The sequence below is a fragment of the Electrophorus electricus genome, chromosome 7, assembly GCF_041902795.1.
Source record: "Electrophorus electricus isolate QZ-2024a chromosome 7, ASM4190279v1, whole genome shotgun sequence".
NCBI lineage: Eukaryota > Metazoa > Chordata > Actinopteri > Gymnotiformes > Gymnotidae > Electrophorus > Electrophorus electricus.
This window is the reverse complement of record NC_137503.1, coordinates 5,654,282-5,666,308: the sequence shown is the minus strand read 5'-3', so window position 1 is coordinate 5,666,308 and position 12,027 is coordinate 5,654,282. Positions and strand designations below refer to the sequence as shown.

Sequence of the window (12,027 nt, the reverse complement as noted above, 5' to 3'; positions counted from 1 at the left end):
TTAATTTCTCTAATAAAGTGGCCATTCTTTCTCTGTGTGTGTGTGTGTGTGTGTGTGTGTGTGTGTGTGTGTGTGTGCGCCAAGAGCTGACTGAACATGAACAAGAGTACCTAGGACCATTCACATCACAAATGATTATGGCAGCTCTCTAAAAACAGGCTACTGTATCCCATCTATGCACTGGGGAGCAGAATTACACTCATGTCCCAGCAGCCATTAAAACAGCATATTCTCTTGGAAACAGCCGTCTTTCTCTCTAACCATAATAAGACATGCTGGAGGGAGAATGAGGACTGCTGGGAGCAGTATTTTTAGCCGGTGCTACCACATGGCCAGCTGATTTATGCAGCCAAAGAGATAAAGTGGATGAATGTCACTTCAGTCCAGTAAAAGTCAATTGAGAAGGGGATGTAAACATTTTACAGTGCTACTCCGTCAAGCCACTTAACACTACAAGACAGATTTATGATTACCATGTGTAAACACAAACAAAGGAAAAATAAATTCACCTTGTGTGAAATAAGGTAATAAACAGTGTGGGACCACACAGCCACAAAACTTCACAATACGCATCAATGAAGGATAAAACACTAAAGGTCTCAAAAATAGAAAATAATTATAAATAAATAAGTCCAATGTAGTGACATCTCACACGCACACACTCCAGATGAGTTACTGCAGTGTACTGTAATAAGAGATAGAGGTATTCAAAATTGCAGTTAAAAAAACAAAAAACAAAAAATTTCTCTGAAACCTTGTGTACTTTATACACACACGCACAAAATTGGGAGGCAGTTAACAGTGTTATGATTCTATTTTCATAGACCACACTGTTAAGCTATTTTATAATATATACATAGTTTAAATTATTTATTAACAAATAATCATTTGCCAAAAGGGCTGAAAGACTTTGCCTTTAGTCTATAAAAATCCTAGTCTGCTTTCCACCAACATGGAAGGAGCAAACATGATGGCATACATGGATGCAACAAATCTGATGTATCATTATAAATTTATGATGAACCACAAACACTCACCCCTGAGACAGAGTATAAAAATTCATTTAAATCCTCTGCAAAAAATATCTACATTTAAAAGGGCATGCTCCTCTCTGTCTAAGAGCAATTAGAGCTTGCATGTGTGTGTTCATGTTGTTAATGTTTTCATTATAGTGATGCTCAACAACTCTAAAAGAATACAAATAAATCATTGTTTGTGCCAAAGGGTAGCAAATATTACATTTACAGTCAGACTTTAGAAAAGAAACATGGTATAACAGTGACAGTGGCATACATAAAATTATTTACCTAGTATAAGACCTTATGTTAATCGTCTGTCACCAAGTTTATTCACCTTATTTGCAATTCTATTGTATGATAAAGGTTTGTAAGATTAAATGAGAGAGGTTGACACACGTGTTTAGTGTCTGGTGAGTTTCACGTCACAGATAACTGATACTCTGCTCTGCTATGGCTGTGACGTGTTGGCAGTCTTTCATGGGTACCCCAGGATAGGCTTCTAGGACATGAGAAGGGAAAAAAAAACTGCCTAAACCTGTTTATCACCTTGATCAACATGCATGTGCTTATCCCAATGTTCAAAAACATGTTCTCTGCTAGAGTTCAGCATGCATGTTCATACCGCAATAGATTTCAGAGCTAAATTGAACAGTACAATTCTACAACCACCACCAGAAAGTCTCACCATGTCTTCTCAATCTGAATTCACAGCTGCTGTTCAAATTGTCTGAACAACTAGTGCAAGTTCTGCCTCTAAACATTTGTGCCTTCAGTGCCAGTAAAGGAAATGCAAAAAATCTGCAAGCAGCACTACAAGAGAGACATTCTTGTCATAGAGATGCAAAATAAAACCAAGAAAAAAAAAAAAAAAAAACGAAAACACACTTTCCACACTGCACCTGACATCTATTACAATCACACTGGCACATAAAGATGAATTCAAATGTAGTGAAAACTTGGGACTATCACATGTCAAGTACTCGCCTACATTAATCGCTCTTCTAAAGCTTTATGTAGGTTTGCAGAAAGGCACAGACTTTATACACTCCCATCACAGAGCAGTGCAGGTGCTGAGGCTCTGACTACAAGCAAGAGCTGGGAGAGGCAGCCTGAGGGGAGTTAGCTCACTGCACACTTGCCTACACAAGCAGCCCTGTCGAGAGAGATGGCCCAGGCATCATCAAAGAAAGGGCATTGCTGGGGGGGAAACTGATGAAGTGCTGAGCAAGCTTCAGGCCAAAAGAACAGGACTCTGCTTTCCAGAGGCAGAGTAGCAGTGTTGGCAGAGCTTGAGTGAATATGGAAAACCACTTAACAGCTTATGAAACACATTAAACGTAAAAGGCACATTTGAAAATCGCAGCACATACAATTTCTTTACTACTCGTAGTCACAAGAAATTCCTTCAGAAATGTTCAGTTTTTCAAACAGAAAGGTTTTACATGTGCTAAGAAATTGAATTCAAACCAACAGGCTTCAATAAAACAAAGCTACCTTGCCAGCATTAGCAAACACTGGGATAAATGTTTTATACAATTAAGAATTTATGAGCCAAAAACAAACAAAAAAAACTCATTGAATACTTTGCTGTTAAGCAAAAGAAAAAATATGATTTCCTCAAAAAACATTGCACAGTATTTTTCTTGTGCATACTCACTGCAAAAATCAGCAGCCTGACATGACACGATGCTTAAGACTGCAGGACACAAAAGGCATTTTCTGCCTTCTTCGTCCATCCCTTCACACAATGTGTGTGTGCGCGCACTACCGTTGCTCGTGGACAGAAAGCAAACACAGATTCCTGTCAACCCCAAAGCCCTGAAATGGCAGATTATCTCTTTCTGATTAAGCAAACAAGTGGGGCTTCTCACCCACAGCCCACATTAAAGTTGCACAGAACATCAAGATAGGAGCTCCTGTGGTGATATGAGGTCATTCTCCCATGCACACATATCAGTGCAAGGCTTCTGCTATCTGTTGTTGTCTGTACATGGTGTAGGCCATGGTACATGTCTCAGGCCAAGACTAGAGACAATACCCAACAATCACGAGACATACGAAGCCCTAATAACATACACTGACAAGTAACTCCAACTGTGACAAAAGCTGATGAAAACATTCTTACAAATGATATACATATTTGTGAGTGCAAACCTTTCATACACAGCTTTTAAAAATAAAGTAGCTTTCTTAAAATCTAGAATACTACTGTGCTAAAAGGGTTTCATGTGGTCAATCTTTTTAGATTTCCCATTATAAGATTCTACAGCAACAAAAAGCTTAGTGCATATAGGTGCTATCTACTAATTACACTCATCTTTCTGTAACATTAAAGGATTACATCGTTCATTTTGAGTTCATGGCTGACACTGAGCAGGGAAGTGATACTGTCTTGAAAAATGGGCAACTACACAAAGCTGCCCACAAAACTGCATTATGTTAATTAGCTGAGAACTTGGTTGTAAATTAGGAAGGGAAATTAATGCTTTTAATTCATCATTGCTTAGCAACTCTCTGAATAGAGAGTGAACACTCTCTGAATACTTACCAGTAATGAGAATAAATCACTTACATACAAAAATAGTGCTTGAATGTGGTTTAATCAGAGCGATGTAGATTAACTTTATTTTCCAACCTTGCAAACACACATTTTTCAGAATTTATCCGACATTGTTGTCCACGATCTTAAACAACATAACAGCCGTCAAATCCTTTGATTTTTTACTCCAGATTAAATTGCTCTAAATAGAAATATACTACAAATTCAATAAATGGAAAAGTGCTGTTAGAAATATACCAAGAATAGCAGTGAGAAGTAGTAGTGAGAAAAATAGCAGTGAGAAGTCATTTGCCCTTAATCCAGTTTTCACAATAGAGAAATATTCCCACTACACTGCTGTAATCCAGCATCACAAGTCCAATGTCAATGTACTAACACGCTTTTGACAATTGTTGACTGACGTCTGTTGCATGTTTCACTAGAAAACATGAGCGAAAAGAAGGCATGAAGTAGAAAAAGCACAGAAAAAAACCTCTGGAAATAAATCTTTACTCTTTGCAAGAATGTGATATTCATCACTGATATTAAAATGCAACATCAAGTTATGTTGATTTCATAAACTTAGTAAAACAAATCATATCCAAAAATGGTTACAACAAATAGGAAACTGTGAGACAACTGCTTAGATTCACAAGATAATTTGTAGTACCTTATGTGAGAATTTATAGCCTGCAGTCTGACTCACACTGGCGCCACTCACATCAGTGTCATTTGTAAACATAATTTCCCTTCTGAACCTAAGACTCATATACCTTTAGCTAAATGGAAATATCTAAACAAATATGATAAATGAAAATATAAACTAGGAACCTTTTAATTGACTATACAAACTCACAAAACACACTTAAAAATAGCATAGCATTCATGCCATGGGAATGTGAAACACATCCATCAGAGGCCGTCACCACAGTCCTCTTACACAGCGGAAATTCTGACAGGCCAGTTGGTGATGCAGATGACAGTCCAAAATCCCACTGGTCATATACATATCTCTAAACCCTTCGAACTAGCATACACCAAAGAAAAGGCACAGACTGTGCTGTGTACAGAGATGGTTTGCTCTCAGAGAAGATCTGAGCTTGACAGCTACACAGTTAAGGGCAAATGTGAATCACCAAATCTGTATTATAGTATTCAACTTGCAATGGTAAGCAAGTATTTAACCAAAATCCATAGGGGAGAACTAATCCCTCGAAAAGCATCAGCAAAGAAATGTTAAATCAGTTAACAATAAAGCACAGTTAAACTCCAAGAGCAGTGGATATGTTCAGAGGCTCATAAAACAAATGAATGTCTAGAGACATGAAATGGGAATTAACATTTAAGCATGGAGCAGAGCATGAAATGCAAGAAAAGCCAAGCGTGAGATCAATACCAGCACTTCTCGGACTAATCAGTGATAGACTGGCAGCATTAGGCTACAGTGCACATCTTGTCGAACAATGCTTTCCAAAAAAAAAAAAAAAAAAAAAAGGGATGTAACAGGATACTGCCATGTGAAGCAATCAATATGACTCAGACAAATCACTCTAAACAATTTGTAATGGGTTGAGAGCCATAGGAAGATAAAGGAGGAGAAGAAACTGAGCTTTGACCAAATGAAGGTACACCCGAGGAAACTCCATTTGCTCCTAAATAAGTCTACGTTCTCAAAAAGTGGATCAATCAATCCAAGTTTTATCTAAAATGTTTTCATTGCATTTTGAATGTTTTGAAGGACAACAGTGGTATGAATGTACCAAGGCCACAAGGAATTTTTAGGAAATCAAGACTCCCCCCCCCCACATCAGAAGATTATAAAAATCAAACATTTATATGCATATTTTATACTGCCTGTAAACAAAATCTGAACAGATCAGAATTATAAGATCAATTCCACTGTTGTGTTTAGTAGTTTTCTTTTAATATTGCAAGTTTAAAAATAGTCAAGAATAACAAGCTTGTTTCCAAGAGCCCATAGTCTCTCAGGCCCTTAATTACCAGAGTGCCTGAATGCACATGACCATATAACAGTGGGTTAGGGAGTAGTGGCAGATTAAATTGACCAGACTCTAAAGCTGGGGTCTGAACAACTGCTTAACGGCAACATTGGCTGTTATGTGACATTACTGCAATAGTGGGAGCCAGCCCTTACTGTACAAAAAGGAAACAAACATTTCTTTATGTGCAAAAAAACAAATATCACACTCATGATGAATCTATCCCAAGAAGGTATGAATCTCAATGCAACATGCCGTGGTGAACCTCCGATATACTGAGAGATCAGTTTTACTGATTTAAGAGGTGAATGACAGTCTCCTCTACAGGAAATACAAACTTGCCTCTGTCCACAACCGTGTTGTTCCAATCACAAATGCTACCAGTATTTCAGCACTCCCTGCTTAAGAACATCTTATCAGGCGGGGCTGCACTAAAATAGCACTTTAACTGAGTTTGGCCATGTATAATTGATGATGAGAGGGCAGTGTCAGCCATATGCTGACTGTGTCCTTAGTCAGAAATCGAGAGGAAACAAGGAATATACTTAACATTATGCAATACTGAACAATAATACGGAAAATATTATTGATTACGCCTACTGACAATTATGCAACAAATGAGATTCAATGGCATAAAAATAGAAATAGCTGCCATGTTTTTCTTGTTTGACCACAAAAAAAAAGAAACAAACACTCAAATAACTTTTAAAAACTAAATCACTGACCAAATGTGGAACAGTATTATGTAATGCAAAATGTAACATGCCCACGCTCCAAGTATAACATATTTTTAAGATTCTAAGTCACATTAGTATTTCTCCACACAATATGCTCTATAAAAAGGCAGGCATAAACCAAGTCAAATCCAGCTGCTGATCAAGGCGGACACAGGAAGCAACACAGAGGAAACATTGAAACGCGAATCCATTTAAAAACAGACAACAGGCATTCATAACAGCCCTGACAGTTTCCAAGGCAACCCCACATGGCTTTTGTCCCTGCCAGCTTTAGGTGAAGAAACAGATCTGATGTGTGAGGAAGGGCAGTTCAATGGTTGAATGGAATCTAGGAGAGCCGAGCTGACCTCACATCGATAAGCACTCAGCCCTGATTGAAGGGAGATTGAGAAAAGCCAGAGCAAAACCCAGAGATGGACAGATGACATGGAAGAATGGAAGAAAGGGGAGTGCAAATGGCATGTATGTGGGTGCATGTGCGAATGTGGGCTTGTGTGTATGAGATTAGAAAATAATGCGACTCAAGGTATTTCTCAAGTGTTTGAGTTATAGTCTGTCCTATAGTCCAAACTTTTAAGAAGCAAATCCCAGTAAATTCTCTTCTTTTGTCTCAGGTTGTGGGGGGGGGGGGGGGGGGGGTAGATTTTTAACATAACATATTTTGCTTCCTTAAATGTAATGCATTTCTGAGTGAAAGTAGAGAAAAACAGGACATGATTTTAACCACCAGCTTTTGATTGTATTTTGAAAAGTAGGTTTCTCAACATTAATATTAATATATTAATATTAATTAATGAGACCCATGTCTACTCTACACAGTGCTAAAATAGTCACTAGATTGGCGAGGAATACTAGTTTAATTTTATAACAGTGACAGAGAAGGGAGAACATTGCTAAAGTGTACCTGTTTACAGAACGGTTTAATTTGACAATTTTGCTGTAACCCTCAGTAGCAGAGTGTAGGACAGTTGCATTCTACAAAGAGTACTGGATAAAATACGTCAAACATAATCTGGTATTGTCCATCACTCCACCTTCTTCTAAATGTAAAAATTTACATTGAGGACTGTATCATTGTATTTTAAGTAAAGGGAACAAGGGTATTGATAAACAACCAAATACATACCTCGTGCCCTGTTACTGCTAGCTGGTATTTGCGCTAGCCAGTAAACACACCATATTATTATTGGTTATTATTATTTTTGCCTAAATTCCATCTGATGCACTTTGACTATGGGTTTCAGAAAAACAAGGCTTTTGTCAATTCTGTGATTTATCACTACGAATCGCGCTTAATATGACAAAGGATTGAGCAAACAAGGAAACAAAAGTACTTTTCCATTACAGGTTGTCTTCAAAGTCTAATAAAAGTTAATTGATTCAACAGATGAAACGTTCCCTGTGCCTATCCTCCCTGGACACTAAGTATCCATCTTATATCTTACCCATGTAATTTTATAGGTGTACAATTACAGGTTGCAGCAGTGCTACTGAAGTTCTTATACATGTCAGGGTCACTGTTAGACTGAGACAGGTCTGCCACCCACAACTATCCAGACAACAGCAGAAACTGACCAATAATGAAGAACTAGAGGATGGCTAACATTGTGCATGGCAACAGATGGCCTATAGACTAACTGTACAGCTCCAAGTTTCTACTGGAGTAGCATTTTTTAAAAAGTGTATATAATGAGCATAATCAAAGTGTTAACCAGATACAAGTTTAATTTATATTGTTTAGAATTAACTTGTAAACTTCACCATGAGTATTTATCAACCGATGAGCGGGCCAGAACCAGCCAGCAAGCAACTTTAAATAAAGCAATTTTAGGCGATATATGGCATGAGGATGAACTGTCAAAGAAAACTGCAACTTTTTGATTGCTTAAAAGATGAAAGAAAATTTACTTGCTCAAGAAACAATGCTCTATGTGGCACATATCAGCACTTCCCTGCCTACTTCTTGCAGTGAATATTAGACTTAGTTCAAGGCATAGAATGATGTTGCTGTGTGACACGAGGAGTGCAGACAACTGGAATCAGCCTTTTATTCATTCACAGCAACACCATATGGCCAGGCGTAGGCCTCAAAGCCTGAGGCACAGGTACAGCTGTAACGCCACGTGTGCTCCACTACTGAGCAACAGTCTGCTTCCTGAAGCATAACGTCTCCAGGTAAACATCAAGCTCCCATAATTATAACCACTAACTAAATTTACACATTTTTGTATACCATAAAATGCTGTTAGACCGAAACGCACACAAAGCATACCAAATGCATTACACCCTCCATACAGCAGGTTGATCCTTGACAATAATAAATCAGTCATTTCTTAATTGAATTGCTCCTCAGCTTTGCCAGTTGCCCTAGTTAGTCTTGTCTCCAGTCATTTGACATTAAGCTGTCCTCCAACAGAAAACTAATTATCTCCAGTAATTCAGATCAGGGATTCATGCTTGGTGGCCTCTGATATAAACATGCACACATGGGCATATCCTTTTCTATAAAAATATTCTACAAACATAAAACGAGTAAAAGACAACAGCCATTATTTAAAAAAAAAAAAAAAGACGAAAGATCGAAATTCTATCGCTCCCCTGAACAAAGAACCAAAGGAACACTTGTCTTATTAAAAACAAATTGCCCCATCTAGTTCAAAAATCTGACAATAACAAGACTGCACCTAGCATCAGCATAAAAGGTCATTTCTCATGAAAAAAAAAAAAAAAACGGCTTGCTGCTGGGTAATGAGAAGAAAGAGGAAAAACAGGCAAAGCCAGTTCTGACCGCAAGATATTATGATATATTCAGTCTAGGTTAAGGTTCATAGGGCTTGTGAACTTTTATGAGGGGAATAATAAATGAAATTGACATTTTGAACAAAATAATGAGACACACAAATGCTAATATCTATAAAAAATTTAAAAAAGGAGAAGAAAGAAGTAAATAACAGGTCGGTTCTCCTTCTTTTTATGTATGGAGGTGTGAATTTGGGCAAAACATGTAAGCTTAAGAACAAGGAGCATTTATTCCAATATTTTGTCTTCCATCCTTTTGCTAAAATAGCACAAAAAAAAAGAAAAATACAGTTAAAACAAATAAGACAAATAAAACTGACATTTACACATGATCCAAGATGCATCTACCTACATCAAATTACAGCACTAGATGTGCATGATTTTTCTTCTCACAGGGACAGGTGAAAAGTCTTACCAAGAAAGGTTTTTCTATATACAGAGAAAGATATTACTTGTACACCGGACTTTTTTTTTTTTTTTTTTTTTTTTTTTTTTTTTTATTACACTGGCATATTGATGCACTCATCACAAAATAAATGATACTATATGCCACACTATTTTTTCATGTTACTTTGTCAATTACATGCTATAATAAAGCCATATAAAATGATCATTTTATCGTGTGTGTGCAATTGATATAATCCCTGCTTCCTACAGTAGCACTAGGGTAATCATACTCTTACTGAAACACAACAAAGGGGTTCAGACGGAGATCCATCAGCAAGCCTTCACCCAAGCCTGCCACATTCTGCTGAATTTAGAATGACCCCACGGAGCAAAAAGGCATACGTGTAGTCAGCTTCATCACAAAGAACCTCAAGGCCCCCAGCTCATTCAGCTGGCTTCAAAAGAGCAGAAAAGAAGCAGCAAAACTAAAGAAATACATTTCCTTGAGGACACAAAGCATCTGGCTTATTTAAGGCTTCATACAGCGTTATTGGTGTATACGGTCTTCATAAAATAGTGAGAGACAACCACCACTAAATGCATAGTCAGACATTTCTGAAAAAGTAGATGTAAAATGTAAGGAGTAATGTTGAGCCTTGTTTTTGTTTTGATTTTTTACTGCTGGCTCCAAATATGCCCTCATTTGAAGGAGTCCTGAATTTTTCATATGCATTTTAATTGCTTGTTGGATCGGGCAAGGACAGTCTCACCACAAGGATGGTGGGAGTCACTCACACTGACTGTAATCAAGCAAAAAAACTGTTGAAGTGGCACTGTTCGTGTGTGTGTGTGTGTGTGTGTATACCAGAGTGCACATGGATGCACTCTGACAGGCAAACCTGATTGTTGTTGTGTGATGCATCTCTCTCCCTTATGCTTTTGTTCAGGCTGCAGCTCTGTTCTTATGCTATTATATTGCCAACCAGAGCACACTTTGAATGGCTCATGGATGAATATCCTGTTTATTCTGCCAGCTTCTACTTCTCAAGTACCTCTTCAGGCAGGCAGCCATAGCTGTTAATCTTTGCTTGACAGTTTCCAAGGTCTCAGGTTTGGATACTTTGTTGTGCTTCTCAGGTACTTTCATCCAGCCTTTCTGCAGTTCTGATAGCTGGCTCACTTCTCTCCGAGTTGCCCTTACCTGTGGACTCCAACCTCCTTACCTCCTTCTCCACGGAGGATACTGCTTCTTCATGATGCTCATCTTGTAGCCAGGGATCTCAAGTATCACTGTATATCAGTTGGTTGGTCTCAGTGATGGTCACAGTAGTGATCATCTGTAGTGCTGCATTCATGTCTTCCAGCAGCCTTTTACATTGGGATTGCTTATGTAATAGCATTCCAACAGTCCTTTATTCTCCACTCTTGTCCATTGTGTTTGTTCCAGTAGCCCACTATCAGATTGCCTTGGTCCCCCAGCATCTGACACAGACAACATGAACATTGCCACTTCCATCAATTAAATCCCTTTTTGCTTGATTCAAGTCAGTGTGAGTGACACCGATGAGACTGTCCTTTCCCAATCCAACAAAAATGTAATTTATATATATAATTTTTTATTCCCCCCCCCAATTCATTCCAAAATGATCAAGGCATGCATCTTTTTCATTCCCTCTTCAATTCTACATTTTATAGCCTGCAAGGCATTCAGATATCAGCAGAAAATTACCATGATGGAGACAACTAGAGGAGGTCCATGTAAGGTATCAGTAACAAAATGGAAATGTGCAGTGAACATATAGGGGAAGCAAAAATGATGGACAAAGGGCATCTCTCCAGCCCAAATTTAATATCTAAATACGCAGAGATGAATGAGAGGAGACAACCGAATAGGACATAAATTAATGATGAATTCTAAACAAGATCTCATCACTTCAAAAGGCACATGGCTAAGATGAAGATGAGGGAAACATTTAAAATAATCACAAGCATTCAGTGCAACCTGTTCTTTAAACCATTCTATCCAGTGGAAATGTGGCATCTTTAGTCCTGTTTGGCAAGGGGTACTCTCCCTGTAGAAAGAACCTCAGAGAAACTGAGGGAAAAAAAAACTGTATAGTATAAAATTCCGTTTTGGACCCCTGGGTAGGCTGAACTCTGATGCTGCAATACTGTCATACACCCTAAAGGCAATTAGTAGTTTCTGGGACAAGTGTAGCTATCCTCAGCATTGGACACAAGAGACACCAGAGACCAGTCATGTACCACATGTCCTGTTTTAGAGATGAATTATGAACTACCTGCAGCAGGCTTGGCCATGTAGCGAAAGAAGGTCAGAAGAAAGTTTTCTCCAGTTTAGTGAGCATTTAGCCTTGAAGCACAAGGAATGAGTCATCTTTCCCCTAGTGTGTTAATGGTCCATGTCTCAGGAGAACCTCGATTCATACCAAGGCTTTAGGTGCCACTTTTAGGTAGAAAGCAATGAAACAAGCTCCATATACCCGGCCCATACATCAGAGGCTAACAGAGTTTGACACAAAAAAGCA

General features: G+C 38.2%; 1 protein-coding gene across 4 annotated transcripts in view; it reads right to left on the bottom strand.

Annotated features, from left to right (window-relative positions):
• The window catches only part of mast2 (microtubule associated serine/threonine kinase 2), a 102,285-nt gene that overhangs the window by 63,968 nt on the left and 26,290 nt on the right, over window positions 1-12,027 (bottom strand). The gene's annotated exons all lie outside the window — the stretch shown is intronic.